The sequence below is a fragment of the Equus caballus genome, chromosome 4 (genome assembly GCF_041296265.1).
Source record: "Equus caballus isolate H_3958 breed thoroughbred chromosome 4, TB-T2T, whole genome shotgun sequence".
Lineage (NCBI taxonomy): Eukaryota > Metazoa > Chordata > Mammalia > Perissodactyla > Equidae > Equus > Equus caballus.
This window is the reverse complement of record NC_091687.1, coordinates 83,291,973-83,310,019: the sequence shown is the minus strand read 5'-3', so window position 1 is coordinate 83,310,019 and position 18,047 is coordinate 83,291,973. Positions and strand designations below refer to the sequence as shown.

Below are 18,047 nucleotides of genomic sequence, written 5' to 3'. Positions count from 1 at the left end.
AAGACCGCTGGAAAATAATCCTGCATAGAAATAGTTTTACAGTAACCATGGCATTAGGAATAGGAGAGTGGGGCATATGTTCCTTCCTCAGGCTACGCGGTATTAGTATGCAACTCAGTAGGGAAAAGAAAACCCTCTTGTTATTTACAGAAGTCTTCAAGGAAAGAGTGATTTCTGTGTAAAGAGAAAATGAATACAAAGATAAGTTTTGAGCCATTAGCTATAGTATATATTAAGAGTTTTAAAGATGAGAATCAAATATTTATTTATAACATTATCATCTTTAGAGATAGAAGTAACTCTTTTAAAACATAGAAAATTAATGGTATGCCAGGTATATTACAGAAGAATCATTAGAAACAGCCTTTAAAAACTGTTATGAAAATTGACAAGCCTAAATAGAATATACTTGTACTCAGTAACTTTCTTGCAATCATCTTTAGAAACCCAGTTTTCTGGCATGTGCCTAAATTTGGGGTCAAGGTCCTTCAAATTAATTTAACATCCAACACTGTCCTAGGTATTATGGGAAAGTCTATTGATGAAAAGACCCGCTCCTTACTGTAAGCAGCTCAGAGTCTAGTGAGGAAATGGACTTTAAAAATGTGTGACAAAACCACAATAAAGGCACACACGGAAGCCCAGTCCTTCAGAGGCGGAGCAACTAGCTCAATCTGGGCATTTTGCCGGGGAGGAGTATGAGGTAAAGGAGAGTTGAGTCTGAAAGGAATATGGCATGTGCAATCAGAAGAGCACAGACTCCGTGCAAGCAGGGACCATGTCTCCTTTGTCCTTTGTCCACCATGTAATCTCCCAGCACATTCCATTGCTCTGGCACAGGGTAGATATTCAATAGATATTTACCATATTAATTAATGAGTGAGTGAAAAAGGAAGAGATATTCCAATCAGAGAATGCCATGAATTCAAAGACCCAAATATATAGAGATCAGTGGTTTTGACAGGAAACATCTCCAGTGCAGGTCCTAAGGCTGAGTCGTGAAAAGTGAAACGTTTGGATAGGTTGGGCCAGGTTAAAAATAGCTGCCCATGACATGCAGAGGAGTTTAGAGCTTTTCTTAGGGGAAATAGAATTTCTAAGCCAGAGGGCAGCATGGTCAATTCAGCTCACTGAGGAGCTTACTGTAGTGACAAAGCAAGGGGTGGAGGGTATGGACCTACCTGGACTTTTTGATTAATCAGACTTTGGGATGAGAGAGAAGAGTGTAGAAGATGCCTCTGCTACAGTGACCTAGGTAAAGGTAGATTGTGATGCCACTGATTGAGATGGGGAACACAGAGACAGGAGTAAGTTTTCACTGGGGAAAAGTAAGATAATTTGGGGACATTTTAGGAAATAAAGATGGAGATCTGAGTTTGGGAGAAGAGAGAAAGGCCTTTGAACAATTAATCTATGGTCTTTCTAGGACTCAAAGCATAAAAATTCAGCTTTATGTAAAAGAAAAATTAGTGGATAACTTTTTGCCCTACAAAGGTGTTCTTTATAAGAAGAGACAGCATGACAGTATTTTACACATTGTAGATTTAAGGTCTGTTTTGATTTTTAACATTTATAAATCTCTCCTCAGTAATAAACATATTGTATAGTTTGTGTTATAATAAATTGTACCTGTTCTTTGACAGGTTTAAACTAGATAATTTAACATTAATTGTGTGGAAGAATCTATATCTACTTAATCTAGCTATAAAATGGAAGGACTATTTATATTCCTAAATATAAATTTTTGGTCTTCTGCTTTCTTCTTAAAATAAATCCTGCATGGTTTGACTTTGAATTTGAACTACTAGTCAAAAAAGATCCAAATAGTACTGCCTTCGAGGGCCAATAGTTTAGAATAAATTTCAAAGAAGAGGAAAAAGAAAGGGCTTAGATTTTTTTTTGTAATTTGTACCATTTTGCCATGTTCCTACTAAACAAATAAATTTGATTTCTAGTGAAATTACTAAAATTTTATACATTTAAATCACCATTTGTTTAGTAAAAAATTAAGAATTTTTCCTAAATTTAATTAAAATCTCTTTTCTAATGCAATTAAATCAGTCCAAAATGATCAATGTTTACTTCATTTTTTAGAATTATGTATTTCTCTCTAAAAGCAATAACGTACATACTGATAAAGTTTAGCATATAGTAAGCAAAAAGTTCCCAATGAGTAGAAGAAAATTACAAATTACCACCAAGTAAATTCTAAATTTCACAATCACAGTAATATTGATTAAGAAATATACATTTAACATTTACTAAATATTGCTTTCTCCCTGACCACCTTTTTCCACTGCAACTAATATATCCCTCTTCTTAATCTCCCTTGAACGTGCTCTTTTTTTTTTCCAAAGCATGTGTTACCTTCTCACAAACTATATAATTTAATTCATTTTTATTTGTTTTGTTTATTCTCTGTTTTCTCCACTAAAATCTAAAATTCACAGAGGCTGGAATTTTTTGTCCATTTGTTTATCTGTATCTCAAATATCTAGAATAGTGACTGCCATAGAGTAAGCATTTTTGTCAATGTTTGCTGAGTGAATGAATAAATTCAGTAATGTTTTTCTCAAATAATGATAATTAGATTAAGATAACTCATTCTGTACATAAACTATAGCAAGAAAAGAAGCAAACTGAAAGGTTTGCAAGATAAAGATATGGATCAGATTAATTTCATTTTTTCAGCTTTATTGAGATATAATTGACACACAGCATATTGATTCAACACACAGATATATTGCAAAATGATTACTACCATGTCATTAGCCAACACCTCCATCATGTTACATAATTACCATTTCATTTTTGTGGTGAGAACATTTAAAATCCACTCTCTTAGCAACTTTTAAGTATATAGAAGTAGTATTAATTATAATCACCATGCTGTACATTAGATCCCAGAACTTATTCTATAATGGGATGTTTCTAGCCTCTGATCAATAACTTCTCATTTCTCCTGCCCACAGTCCCTAGTAGCCACCACTCTACTCTGTGTCTGTGAGTTTGCCTCCTTTAGATTTCACATATAAATGATACTATTCAGTATTTGTCTTTCTCCATCTGGCTTACGTCACTTAGCATAATGCATTTATAATGATAATCATTCTAACAGGTCTGAGGTGATAACTCATTGTGGTTTGATTTGCATTTCCCTCGTGATTAGTGATGTTGAACACCCTTTCATGTAACTGTTGACCATTTGTAGGTCTCCTTTGGAAAAATATTTCTTCAATTCCTCTGCCCATTTTTAAATTGGATTGTTTTTGCTGTTGAGTTGTATGAGTTCTTTATATATTTTGGATATTAACCCCTTATCAAATAAATGATTTGCAAATATTTTCTCCCATTCCATAGGCTGCCTTGTCATTTTGCTGATTGTTTCTTTTGCTGTGCAGACACTTTTCACTTTGATGTAATATCACTTATTTAATTTTTTGTTTTGTGTTTTTGGCCTCATATCTAAAATAATTATTGCCAAGATCAATGTCAAGGAGCTTTTTCTGTATGTTTTTTTCTAAGAGTTTTATGGTTTCAGTTCTTATCTTTGCCTGTAATCTACTTCAAGTTAATTTTTGTGAGTGATGTAAGATAGGGGTCCAGCTTTATTCCTCTGCATGTGGTTATCCAGCTTTCCCAACACCATTTATTGAAGAGATTATTTTTCTCCATTGAGTATTCTTGGCTTCTTGTCAAATATTAGTTGACCATATATATGAGAGTTTATTTCTAGGCTCTTGATTCTGTTTCATCGGTCTATGTGTCTGCTTTTATGCCAGTATCATACTGCCATCATAACTTTATAATATAGTTTGAAATCAGGGAGTGTGATACCTCTAGCTGTGTTCTTCTTTCTCGGGATTGTTTTCTCTATATGGGGAGATTCATTTCATTTTTGGTGTAAAATAAGAATTTAGAACTAAAATTTATCAGCCCTAAAATTCTTATTAGTAGAACTACAAAGTTTCTGATATAGATAATAATCAAGATAATTTTGCCATTGCTCCTGCTGCTGATGATAATGGTGATGATTGTATGTTGGTTTTGAAGATGATGGATATTCAGTAGTCATTCGGATTCCAGGAACTAATCAAGGAGTACTCATATCTAAGAGTCATATTCCTATGCTGCATACCTAAAAAAGAGATGTTTTCCGTGACTCACCGAGTTCCCTTCTCACCATAGTCCACAGCCCAGACATTAGCAGAGCTCCCTACTTGTGCCTAGAATAAAAATGATGGGTAGGTTCTTAGCCCATAAACCCTGCAAAACTCCAAAAGTAGCTGAAATACTTTTAGAGAAGAAAAGGAATAAGAAGAAAGGAAGACCCAAAATGGACACTGACGGGGGTCGGAGGGGGGGATATGTTTGTCAATTCTAGTGGGGCAATTGAGAGACAAATCACCTCTCATATTATTTCCATGAGAGATGAGTTCCAGGTATCCAAAGATCAATTCTTAGATACCAAAAGAAGAATCAAGTTGCTAGATTTTTCCCTTCCTTACAAGCACTAGTATTATTCAGAGATACCCCAGATTTTTATCCTAGCTCAATTTCTAATCCTCTAGGCATCTTAAATGAAAGGAATTGGAAAATCAGTAAGCTTTTAATGAAAGATCTGAGATAATTGTTTTCCACTCATTTTACATAATTTGTAGTTCACCAAAGGGAAAAGTTCAAATGAAAAACTTCCTTGAACAAATTTAATCTTGCTTTCAATTAGGTGTTGTTTAGTTTGGGGGCAAAAATCCTTATAATTCAAAATCAAATTCTATAAGACAACACTGTTTAATGTTCTCCAAGAATTCAAAGAACCATAAAACAGTAATAAGCAGGGTTCATAATGTCAGGGACTAGGGGCATTAATTATGCCAAGTAAGGAGATACCATTTCTAGAATATCTCATCCCTAGATCGAATACAAAAAAAGATATTTTAGATTAGATCAGATAGATGCTACAAACAAAAGCTGGTTCTCCTTGATTACTCTTCTCTTCTCCTAGAAATTGGGTGGGAAAGCCAATTGTTAGTGCTGCTCAGTCCTCACCTGACACAACTAGGTGTCTCCTTTTACTCGTCCAGCTAAACCCTGTCATTTATAGAAGGGTGATCAGAGAAAGAGAGGTTACCACACACCCTTTAGGACTCACAGCAGCACCAAAAAGACCAGAGATAACAAGTGTTGGTGAGGATGTGGAGAAAAGGGAACCGTCGTACACTGTTGGTGGGAATGTAAACGGTAGAGCCACTATGGAAAACAGTATGGAGATTCCTCAAAAAATTAAAAATAGAAGTACCATAGGATCCAGCAATTCCACTTCAGAGTATATATCTGAAGGAAATGAAAATAGGATCTCAAAGAGGTATCTGCACATCATGTTCATTGCAGCATCATTCACAATAGCCAAGATATGGAAACAACTTAAGCGTTCGTCAGTGAATGAATGGATAAAGAAGATGTGTCATATATGTATACAATGGAATAGTATTCAGCTACGAGAAAGAAGGAAATCTTGCCATTTGAGATAATATGAATGAGCATTGTGGGCATTATGCTAAGTGACTTAAGCCAGATAGGGAAAGACAAATATTGCATGGTATCATTTAGATATGAAATCTAAGAAAAGGAAAATGGAAAACTCATAGAAACAAAGAATAGAAAAGTGGTTGCCAGAGGCTGAGGGTTGGGGTAAATAGGGAGAGGTTGGTAAAAGGGTACACGCTTGTGGCTATGACATGAGTAAGTCCTGAGGATCGGATGTAAAACTTGGCGACTACAGTTGATAATACTGTTGTATGGTTGAGATCGGTTATAGAAGTGGAACCTGAATGTCTCACCAAGAAGAAGAAAGAAGTAGATGTGTGAGGTGATGGATGTGTTAACTGGCTGGGTGGGGGTAATCTTTTTGTAATGCATAATTTGTTGGATCACTACAATGTACGCTTTAAATGTCTTACAGTTTTGTCAATTATACCTCCATAAATGTGAGTCCTAGTCTCAGCAAACGTCAGTTGTGCAGTGCAGTGTTGTCAACTGTCATTACCATGTTTGCATTGGATCCTCAGACCTTATTTACTTTATAGCTGAAAATGTGTACCCTTTACTTGGTCTTTTTTCACTTGACTGTTTCCTGGGCCTCTGGGAACACAAGATGAAGTTGAACTTTTAAAAGAAATCATAACTATTCTGCTCACTGTCCTATTTATGAGAACTCATTCCATTCAACTGAAGATTTGGAAGCCTCATTACCAATGGTATCATAGCAGAACGAAAGGTGAAATTTCTGCTATATAATGAGCATCCAATATTCCCCACAAATAGTCTAGACCAGAGTGAAGGTAAATGCCTGGCAATAGACAAGCAGGTAAAAACCTAATCCGTCTGAAATTCTGCCAGGAATATTTTCTGATAGAAGAAAGAAGTCGATAACAACAGTTGGTGAGGTAAACTCACTTCTGAATAAAGAATTTCTTAACATTTTTTTAAAAAAGGAATCACAGCATCAACCTGTGAACATGACCTCACTCCACATTTCAATCTTTTTTTTTTCCTGAAAAAGATTCGTGCTGAGCTAACATCTGTGCCAATTTTCCTCTATTTTGTATATGGGTTGCCAGCACAGCACGGCCACTGGCAAGTGGTGTAGGTCCACACCCAGGAACCAAACCTGGGCCACTGAAGCAGAGCGTGCTGAATTTAACCACTAGGCCACAAGGCCAGCCCCTAGATTTCAATCTTTATTGCAGTCAAAGCCCTAGCTCCATTCATGGCTATACTTAGCTGTGTTTCCACAAAATATTTTGTGGTTAAGAAAATGATTGACTGTTGATATCTTTTCTCCCACATATCTTTCATTTTTGAATCACCGAAATGTAATTTTTCATGTTATATTATTGAAATGTTATCTAGCAGATAACATAAGTTCAGCCATGTTAGAAGCATCTGTACTTTCCTCTAACTGTACAGTAAGCCTCCCACGCTATATAATTTATTCTTGTATTTTGTGTCTTCAATTCCTCAGCAGTGTTCTTCTATGCAGCTTCCAATCGTATTTCCTAAAAAAGGGATACATTTCTCCTGTTTCAAATTATTTTTAATATATTTTGGTTATGAAATATTTTATGCATATATATGCATAAAACGTAACTGAAAAGCTTAAAGAGTAATAAAATGAATAATATGGTACATACCACATCCCAGCTTAAGAAATAGAGCATAATTTTTAGAACTCTCCGTGAACTCTTCTGATTCCACCTCCTTTCCTCTTGCAATCACCTCCACCCCCTTATCCAATTAGCTACAGCCCAAAATTTTGCCTTAACCATCTTCTTATTTTCTTTTCAGTGTGACTGCTTATATTCAGTAAGGTATGGGTTTGTTCATAACAACAAAGACCCGAAATAGCAACAATTTCAGCAAAATAGAAATAGGCTGGTATGGTGGCTCCACAACCATGACAACCCTGACTCTTTCTATCTTTGTTCTGCCATCCTCCACACTTGACTGCCGCCTATGGTTCAAGATGGCTGCTTCATCTCTGTCTATACATTCTTAACTCCAGCTAGCAGGAAAAGGAAAGGAGAAAGCCAAAGGTATATATACTTAGAAATTATTCCATTATTTTCCTGGCTTTAACATTATTCAAAAAAGTTTTTTCCTGAGGAAGATTAGCCCTGAGCTAACTACTGCCAATCCTCCTCTTTTTGCTGAGGAAGACTGGTCCTGAGCTAACATCCATGCCCATCTTCCTCTACTTTATGTGTGGGATGCCTACCACAGCATGGCTTTTGCCAAGCGGTGCCATGTCCGCACCTGGGATCCCAACGGGAAAAACCCAGGCCGCCCAGAAGTAAAACATGAAAAATTAGCTGCTGGGCCACTGGGCTGGCCCCAAGATTATTCAAATTTTTTATTTCTCCTCGAGTTAGTTACATTTTTCTAGGAATTGATGCATTCTATCTAAAATTTAGTAGCATGTGGTTGTTTATAATATCCACTTATTACCTATTGAATTTCTACAGTACTTATAATAATATCTCTAGTATCTACAGTTATATCTCTTTTCATTCCTCACTTGTGCTTTTAAACTTTCTTTGAATAATCTTTCCAAAAATATGTCTATTTTGTAAGTCATGTTAAAAAACAACTTTCGGCTCTTTGATTCTCTTTATTTCATGTGTACTCTGCTTTATTAATTTCCTCTCTTTATTGCTTTGTTCCACTTTATCTTTGCATTTATTCTGCTGCTCTTTTGCTAACTTTCTAAATTAGATATATATCTCACTAATTTTGAGCTTTTCTTCTCTTCCAAAGCAAGGATATAAGGAGGTGAATTTTCTTCCATTACTATAGCTGTATCCCATATTTTTCAGCTCTCTGTGTTTCCTCATTTCCATTATGTTAGATTCTTTCATCCATGAGCTGCTTAGAAGTATGTTTTAAAATTTGAAATAAATCAGGTTTTTGTAGCTATTTTTTATTTTGTTTTTTATTTCTAACTTAATTTTACTATGGTCAGAATCTGGCCTGTACAACGCCAGTTTTTCAACGATGCTTGAGGCTGATTTATAGGCTAGCACATATAAACATTTCATTGTGCTTAAAAAGGACTGTATATTCTCAGCTTATTGGGTACAATATTTTCCAAAAGTCTGTTAAATCAAGTTTGCTGCTTGTGCTTTTCAAATCTTCTGTGATCTAACCAAGTTTTTGTCTGCTTAACCTAGCAATTAAGGAAACTTTTGTTAAAATCTCCTTTTATCATACGGATATGTCTATTTCTCCTGATAGTTCTGTCACTTTTGATTTCTATGTATTTTTAGATTATTTAGATTATGTTATTATTTCCCTACCAGTTTAGAATGTTTATATATTCCTGGTTATATCATGCTTTTACCACTTTGCAGTGCCCCTTTCATCTAGAGAGATGGTTTTTGGTCTTAGTATTTATTTGTCTGATGACACTGCAGCAACACAAGATTCCTTTAGGCTAGCATTTACCTGGCATTTGTTCTATCCTTTCCCTTTCAATACTTCTATGTCCTTATACTTTACATGTGGCGCTTGTAAAAAGCATATTGCTGGCTTTTGTGTTCTTATCCAGGTTGAAAATTTTTGCCTGACAAGTTTGATGCACTTGAACTTTTTGTGATTTAATAAGTTTAGAATAATTTCTGATGCCAGACTTCTATTTTTCCAAAATATTCTTTTCATCACTGTTTTCTGCATTGTTATGCAGTTACTTTATTTTTTCTTTGTTTTTTATCTTATCCTACACATATACACACAAACACAGACATTCACACTTGTATTGATGTTCTATGCTGTGTCTATAATTTAAACTGTCTTGACCAAATTACCATGAGTACTAGTCAGCTAGAGCTCCATAGCAAAAGACCACAGATGTGTGGTTTAAACAACAAAAATGTATTTTCTCTCAGTTCTGGAGGCTGGAAGTCCAAGATCAAATTGCCATCAGGGTAGATTTCTAGTGAGGCCTTTTTTCCTGGCTTGTAGTCAACTTACCTTCTCACTGTGTCTTCATGTGGCCTTTCCTCTGTGCATGACCACAGAAAAAAGAGATCTCCAGTCTCCCTTCCTCTTCTTATAAGGACACAGGTCCTATCAGATTAGGGCCTCCCCTCCTTGTGACCTCATTTAATCTTAATTGCCTCCTTGAAGTCCCTATCTCCAAATATAGTCACCTTGGGTATTAGAGCTTCAATATATGAATTTGGGGGAGGGGGACACAATTCAGACTATAACACCATGTATGCTTGATTTATAAAAATCTAGAAGATAATCTATTTATTTCCTCCCTCTTGAACAGGACAAAGACCTTAGGACATTTCAACTAGACCATCTCTTCCTATTTACATGCTACTCTTTTGCAATTTCTTAGTTCTAGTCTATTATTTCCCTATAAATTGTATAATTTTCTAAATCAATGTTTTGTAGGATGACGAACATATTTATTAAAATCTTTGCTCATCATTATTTCCTGTCTGTCAGACCTTCCATCTGGGGTCATGCTCCTTCTGTCTGAATATATCTTGAGTGTGCTTCAGAGAATTCCTTTTGGTGGTAAACTCTCAATTTTGTTTGATATGAAAGTCTTTATAATTCCCAAAATGTATTTTTGTGGTTATAGAGTTCTATATTGACCATTATTTTTTCTTTGCTCATTGAGATCTATTTCTATTGTCTTTTGACTTTTTTTGATGTTGAGAAATAAGCTAACAGTCAAATTATCATTACTTTGTGAGGCAATCTTCTGGTTACTTTAAAGATTCCTGTGTGTGCGTGTGTGTGTCTTGAATCTGTTATTGTTTTTTTCCAACAATTCTTGAGAATTCTCAGCCATTATTTCCTCTGGGTCTCCAGTTAAACATTTTAAACTTTTCATACCTTCTACGCTTCTTAACATCTCTTTTCATTTTCCTTCTCTGCCTCCTGCTGAACTACGTTACGAATAATAACTTCAGATCTATCTTCCAGTTCATTAATTCTCCCTTCAGCTATGTCTGTTTTGTTGTTTAACCCACCCACTGAGTTTTTCAACTCAGTTATTTAAATTTTGATTCCTACAAATTTTATTTCTCCCTTTTTAAGATTTGTTAATTTTTATAGTTTCTTTCTCCTTACTTATATTTTCAACCTCTTCTCTAATTTTGATAATCAGAATAAATTTACTTGTATTCTGTGTTTAAAACTCCCATGTGTGAGGTTCTTGTGGATCTCTCTGTTTGGCCTATTTTTGTTTTCTGCTGGTTCTCACTTTTGTTGCCTTATTTTCTTGTGTGTTCTGTGCTTTTAAATAGTGAAATATTAATTTTCCTTAAGACTTGTATAAGAATTCCTTAAGTCCTGGATTTTAGCTGCCTGGAAGGGCTTTCAGTTATATTACTGGTTTCCTTAAGACACACAGGTAATACCAATTTAGGCAAAAAAAATTTCTTGCGGTTAGGAGTTTTCAGGGGACATTATGTTTTCTCTTAAGTCAGCATGACATTTCCTTGGTGTCTACTTCTGCAAAGGATACAAGTTGTAGGAGTGTTTTCCCATACATTTCCCCACACAGGTGGGCCTTACGCATTATCTTCCATCCCGAGCTCTCCTTGCAACATAATAATAATAATAATAAGTAAATAAATCTTAAAAAATAAATAAATAATAATAAGCCTCCAGCCAAACAGCTGCCTAGTCACTAACTTAAGATTCCCATTTTTACTTTATTTGTCATAAAGCCAGATTCCTTACTTTTACATAGTTGAGTGATACATTTAAAAGGTGATTTTTAATATTTTAAATAGCATTTTGTTTATTAGGGAATCTGATTTGTCATGTGGCTGGCTAGAGAAATCTGCTATATTATTTATAGCAGTTATTTTTACCACTATAAAAACAACAAAATTTTTCCCAATGTCATGTACATTTTTATTTTTCTGGTCTTCACTAAGAAATTACAAAGGAAGCTTCTAAATATTTAACATTTAGGATAATAACATTTTGTAAAAAGAATCCTGGATTTAATCATGATTTTCCACATTGCTGAAAAAATAGAATATTTTATGGAGTTGTCATGTTTTGAGTGCTAAATTTTAAATATCTTTCTATTCATCATACTATTACTCTGTAAATTAATATCCCAGTTCACAATATGCAACATAGCTCTTTATTAACAACAGCGGATATAAATCCCGTTTCAAGGAGTGTTGTTGATGACTTCAGTTTCATTGCCAGCTCCTCTGAGCTGTCCAGGTCCTGACTGATTAGATCTTCATCACATCTTCATGAAGCCCTCACATCAGGAGTAAGAGAAGGGTCCTTCTTACACTTTCTTGCTGTTTACTTATGTATTATCTTCATCCTGGGGTCTTTTTATACAAATCATCTTCTATAGAAATTATTTAAAGCCATGTGCACGTTATGGGAGGGCTGGCTTAATTAAAACTAGAAAGCATTACCTGTTATCTACTTAACCAATCACATGTAAACTCAATATGCTGAGGAAAAACAGTGGCGAGAGGGCCCCACTGTCAAGCCCTCTGCACACTATGGAGATTTTACTCTCCCTCCCCTTTCACCTACATCATCCACCAGTGTATGTGGCATGAAAGCACCAACGTCAATCCATGCACTAATTATTAAGATTAATTAATTAATTTTTTTTAATTTAGAAAGAGAAATATTGCATCTTCCAATAAGATGGCAGATTGAAGAGGTCCACTTACCTCCACTCTATCCTGAATCTCCATTAAAACAAAAACAAAGGGACTTTTTAAGTCATAAAGTCACAATTATATAGATGTCAAAAGAGGAGATAACAGCAAAATCATTTTGGAAGATGGAACATAAAAGAATGGGTAGGAAGTGACTCAGTCATGCAATGAAAGTAGAATCCTAAGTCAGCAGTGAGGAAAGACAATAAACAATACAATTTACACAGCAGCAGCTCTCAAAGTTTTTAAAATGTTTAAAAATGGGAGTAAATAAAAAATTGCTTAAGAAAGAGTTAAAGTCCCAAATTTCTTCTCCAACTCCACATGGATGCAACTGCTCCCCCTCCACCCAACAGAAGTGTTCTCTTCAGCCACAGTAAAGCTGAGGGGAAGGAGCACCAGACACCATTCAGAGGCAGGGGAGGGTTCACAGTGAAAACAGGGGCAGTGAGTAGCTGTTTATACCCTGAACAGCGAGATCCTTGCTTTCTCCCCTCCTTATCCCTGGAGCCAGGCCTCTACCCTCCAGATGTCAGCAGGCAGGAGAGCAGGAGCTGCTTCTGTGGGGAATGCAATCAGCATGAGAGAAAAGATGAAAATATATAGCATTGGGTTTTCTCCCAAAAAAAGCCCAGTCAGATCATACTGCAGTGAAGTCTACCATCAACAACAAATCCCAAAGCACACACACAGAGTTTCCAACCAGCATTTCACTGCCTTATCTATGAGCAAACAACCCAAAATTCCTGGATATCTGAAGAAAGCCACAGGCATGAAGAGAGGGTCCCAAACAAATACAAAGAAAACAGAACCTTGCAGGAAACAGAGACTGTGCAAGAAGACGAAAACACAGGAGAAAGAAACTATCATTAGTATATTCAAATATGTAAACAAAGAAATTGCATTTGTGAAATATGAACGGCATTCTATGAAAGAGGAACAAGAAGAGAAAAAATAAAATGTATGAATAAAATATAAAAATAAATATACAAATATAAAACATAGTATAAAGATATGGAAATATACCATAAATGGAAAGTTTCGTAGAAAAATAGGAAGAAACAAGATAAGGAAATAATAGGAGTTTCAGAAAAAGAATAGTGAAAACTGGAAAAGACTACATCAAAACGTCAAGAAAATTTCCATAATGGAAAAGCGTAATTTTTATGAGTGTAAGTCCCACTGGGTGCCAGCACAAGACTTGAAAGAGACCCACATAGGGAAGGTCTTTGAAATTTCAGAATACTATGGATACCCTAAAAGTTTCCAGAAAGAGGGAAAAACTGATTCATTAAAAAGGATAAAGAATATGAATGGCTGAAGAATTCTCTACAGCAACACTGGAAACTCAGAGACAGTAGGACAAAAAATGACTTCAAAATTCTGAGTAACATTTATTTCCAACCTAGAAATCCATACCCAGTCAAACTATTGATGAATTGAGAGGGTACACTAACGTCCAAACAGCTCTTTGCCCATCTAGAGAAAAAAATGACTATGTTTAGGACAGGTAGGAAGGCTCTGGAAGAGACGTCTCCAAGACAATGAAATTGGTAGAATATTTGATGTAGATTAGGTATCTATCATTTGATTTTTCGGAGACAAGATTTAAATAACCATGGAATATTTGGGGCTGATTTACTGTTAAGTATTTGGAAAACTAAGCAAGTAATGAGGGGGGAGGAAAGAGTACAAAACAGGAAAACTAATATAAATCATATTGCTCAACTGTTAGTAGATCTCTAGACAACATTCTGAACATTGGACTCTGCTCTAAGCAAAATTATGATATAGCCCTAATGGAAGAGTGATGGAGACACGAATGTATGAGTGTGTTCAGCAGACGAGTCTGTGAAAGAAAGAAAAATTCTCATACTCTAACATAGAGGAAATTTAATTGTAATGCCTACGCCCGAGAGATCGAGATATGGTATCATATGAATATTATTAAAGTAAGTGCAAATAAATATCCAAAAAGAGCTGGAAGATTTTAAACTGGCTGTCTTCGGCAAACAGAAAATGGTCAGCAGGAACTAATATTTTGTGCAATTAGCCTTGCATAATTGTTTAACTATAAATAGAAACCCTAATGTTTTCATGCCACATTCACCCGAATGAATTATTTGTACAGTGTGGTGGAGACCACTGGTTTAGTCCATGCTGATTCGTGGATGCCTTTTTAGCAAAAGAGCCAGGAAATGTGCAACATGCCCTTGGAATCTGCAGTCACTGCCACCAGGTGGCAATAGTGAGTCATATCTGGACCTGCAGGATTTCTGTTCTGAAATGTCCCCTCAGGATCACCCACATGATGTTGTCATAGGATTCTGAATTTGGTCATGTCCTAGACAAAACTTTTTCAGTCACTTTGGAAGAATTTGTGGAAGGCATACTTACGAGGTCTAGGATGTCATACATTTGCGTGAAATAACACATGCAGGGCGGGCAGAAGCGGGATTGAATAAAAACACGGTAGGTTACTATTGCTATGGTAAAAAGCAATATGAAATGTAATGTAATTAAACGTAAAGTGTTAGATGTAGGTTTAAAAACTCACATAAGTCAAAAGTGTTCTGGAAGGCAAGATGGTACAAGGGAAATCACTCAGAGGGAACCCACATACATAGATTCTGGTTTCAATTCTGCAGTGACCAGCTATGATACATTTGAGACTCATTTTGCTCTTCTGAAAAATGAGGTCTTTGGACAAGATAATCTCTAAATACTTGTCTGCTCTAATAATCTGTGATTATTTTATATATAAAAAAACTTCTTTATGATTGTGGAAGATGCAAAAATATCAAGAAGATAGCAGATACCCCATTATTTCCATTGTTAATATTTTGACACTTTTCATTTTAGTCTGTTTGTAGGCACATATATGTATGGGGATATATTTTTCATTTAAATTTCATCATTCTGTATCTTTAATTTCACATAAGTCTCCTGCCATGAAATATGTAAAACAAACACTTTCCCATTCACCATATATCCATGGCGATGCCCTTTGGTCACCTCAACACAGGAGGTTTCTCTGGCCTCTTCGTCCCTGACTGTCTCCAGCCTCACCTCTCTAGCTGCTTTGCTCCTCTTCCTGTCTTTGCTTTGGAATTATTTTTGTTTTCTCTCCCAAACTCTCAGGAAAAAATGTCCCCTCCACATACACACCAAATTCCTCCTCCACTTTTGGGAAAAGATAGTGATTATTTGGTTGTCTTGATATCTGCAAGCACCTGCCCACAGGGCCTGGGTCCTGCTTTCTGTCCCAGATGACTTATTCCAATCTCTCTTGCGCTAGGGTCAAACTCTTGTTCTCAGATTGAAACTACTGTCTTGGGCAGAAGAATAATCCGCTAAGGTCCCCTCACCTACTTCCTTTTGTAGTTGTTGTACCACTAGTTGGCTCAATTAGAGGCTCATTTCAAACTTTCTTTTTTTTTTTTTTTTATTTTTTTTTTATTAATGTTATGATAGATTACAAGCTTGTGAGATTTCAGTTGTACATTTTTGTTAGTCATGTTGTGGGTACACCACTTCCCCCTTCGTACCCTCCCCCCACCCCCCCTTTTCCCTGGTAACCACCGATCAGATCTCCTTCTCAATATACTAATTTCCACCTATGAGTGGAGTCATATAGAGATCGTCTTTCTCTGACTGACTTATTTCGCTTAACATAATGCCCTCGAGGTCCATCCACGTTGTTGTGAATGGGCCAATTTCGTCTTTTTTTATGGCTGAGTAGTATTCCATTGTGTATATATACCACATCTTCTTTATCCAGTCATCAGTTTCTGGGCATGTAGGCTGGTTCCACGTCTTGGCTATTGTAAATAATGCTGCGATGAACATAGGGGTGCATCGGACTCTTGAGATATCTGTTATCAGGTTCTTAGGATAGATACCCAGTAATGGGATGGCTGGGTCACAGGGTATTTCTATTTTTAACTTTTTGAGAAATCTCCATACTGTTTTCCATAGTGGCTGTACCAGTTTGCATTCCCACCAACAGTGTATGAGGGTTCCTCTTTCTCCACAACCTCTCCAACATTTGTCACTCTTGGTTTTGGATGTTTTTGCCATTCTAACAGGTGTAAGATGATATCTTAGTGTAGTTTTGATTTGCATTTCCCTGATGATTAGCGATGATGAACATCTTTTCATGTGTCTATTGGCCATATTCATATCTTCTTTTGAGAAATGTCTGTTCATGTCCTCTGCCCATTTTTTGATCGGGTTGTTTGTTTTTTTGTTGTTAAGCAGTGTGAGTTCTTTGTATATTATGGAGATTAACCCTTTGTCGGATAAGTGGCTTGTAAATATTTTTTCCCAATTAGTGAGCTGTTTTTTTGTTTCAATTCTGTTTTCCCTTGCCTTGAAGAAGCTCTTTAGTCTGATGAAGTCCCATTTGTTTATTCTTTCTATTGTTTCCCTCAACTGAGGAGTTACAGTGTCCGAAAAGATTCTTTTGAAACTGATGTCAAAGAGTGTACTGCCTATATTCTCTTCCAAAAGACTTATTGTCTCAGGCCTAATCTTTAGGTCTTTGATCCATTTTGAGTTTATTTTGGTGTGTGGTGAAAAAGAATGGTCAATTTTCAATCTTTTGCATGTGGCTGTCCAGTTTTCCCAGCACCATTTGTTGAAGAGACTTTCTTTTCTCCATTGTAGGCCCTCTGCTCCTTTGTCAAAGATTAGCTGTCCATAGATGTGTGGTTTTAGCTCTGGGCTTTCAATTCTGTTCCATTGATCTGTGGACCTGTTTTTGTACCAGTACCATGCTGTTTTGATCACTGTAGCTTTGTAGTATGTTTTGAAATCGGGGATTGTGATTCCGCCGGCTTTGTTTTTCTTGCTCAGGATTGCTTTAGCAATTCGCGGTCTTTTGTTCCCCCATATGAATTTTAGGATTGTTTGTTCAATTTCTGTGAAGAATGTTCTTGGGATTCTGATTGGGATAGCATTGAATCTGTATATTGCTTTAGGTAGTATGGACATTTTAACTATGTTTATTCTTCCAATCCATGTACAAGGAATGTTTTTCCATCTCTTTATGTCATCACCTATTTCTTTCAAGAGAGTCTTGTAGTTTTCATTGTATAGATCCTTCACTTCCTTGGTTAAGTTTATCCCAAGGTATTTTATTCTTTTCGTTGCGATTGTGAATGGGATAGAGTTCTTGAGTTGTTTTTCTGTTAGTTTATTGTTAGTGTATAGAAATGCTACTGATTTATGCACGTTAATTTTATACCCTGCTACTTTGCTGTAGTTGTTGATTATTTCTAATAGTTTTTCTGTGGATTCTTTGGGGTTTTCTAGGTATAAGATCATGTCGTCTGCAAACAACAAGAGTTTTACTTCTTCGTTACCTATTTGGATTCCTTTTATTTCTTTTTCCTGCCGAATTGCTCTGGCCAGCACCTCCAGTACTATGTTGAATAGGAGTGGTGAAAGTGGGCACCCTTGTCTTGTTCCTGTCCTCAGAGGGATGGCTTTCAGCTTTTGTCCATTGAGTATGATGTTGGCTGTGGGTCTATCATATATGGCCTTTATTATGTTGAGGTACTTTCCTTCTATACCCATTTTACTGAGGGTTTTTATCATAAATGGGTGTTGGATCTTGTCGAATGCTTTCTCTGCATCTATTGAGATGATCATGTGGTTTTTGTTTTTCATTTTGTTGATGTAGTGTATCACGTTGATTGACTTGCGGATGTTGAACCATCCCTGTGTCCCTGGTATAAATCCCACTTGATCATGGTGTATAATCTTTTTGATGTATTGCTGTAATCGGTTTGCCAAAATTTTGTTGAGGATTTTTGCATC

At 36.0% G+C, this 18,047-nt stretch overlaps 1 protein-coding gene across 1 annotated transcript in view; it reads left to right on the top strand.

Annotated features, from left to right (window-relative positions):
• SLC13A1 (solute carrier family 13 member 1) overlaps positions 1-18,047 on the top strand; it is an 84,468-nt gene that overhangs the window by 26,750 nt on the left and 39,671 nt on the right. The gene's annotated exons all lie outside the window — the stretch shown is intronic.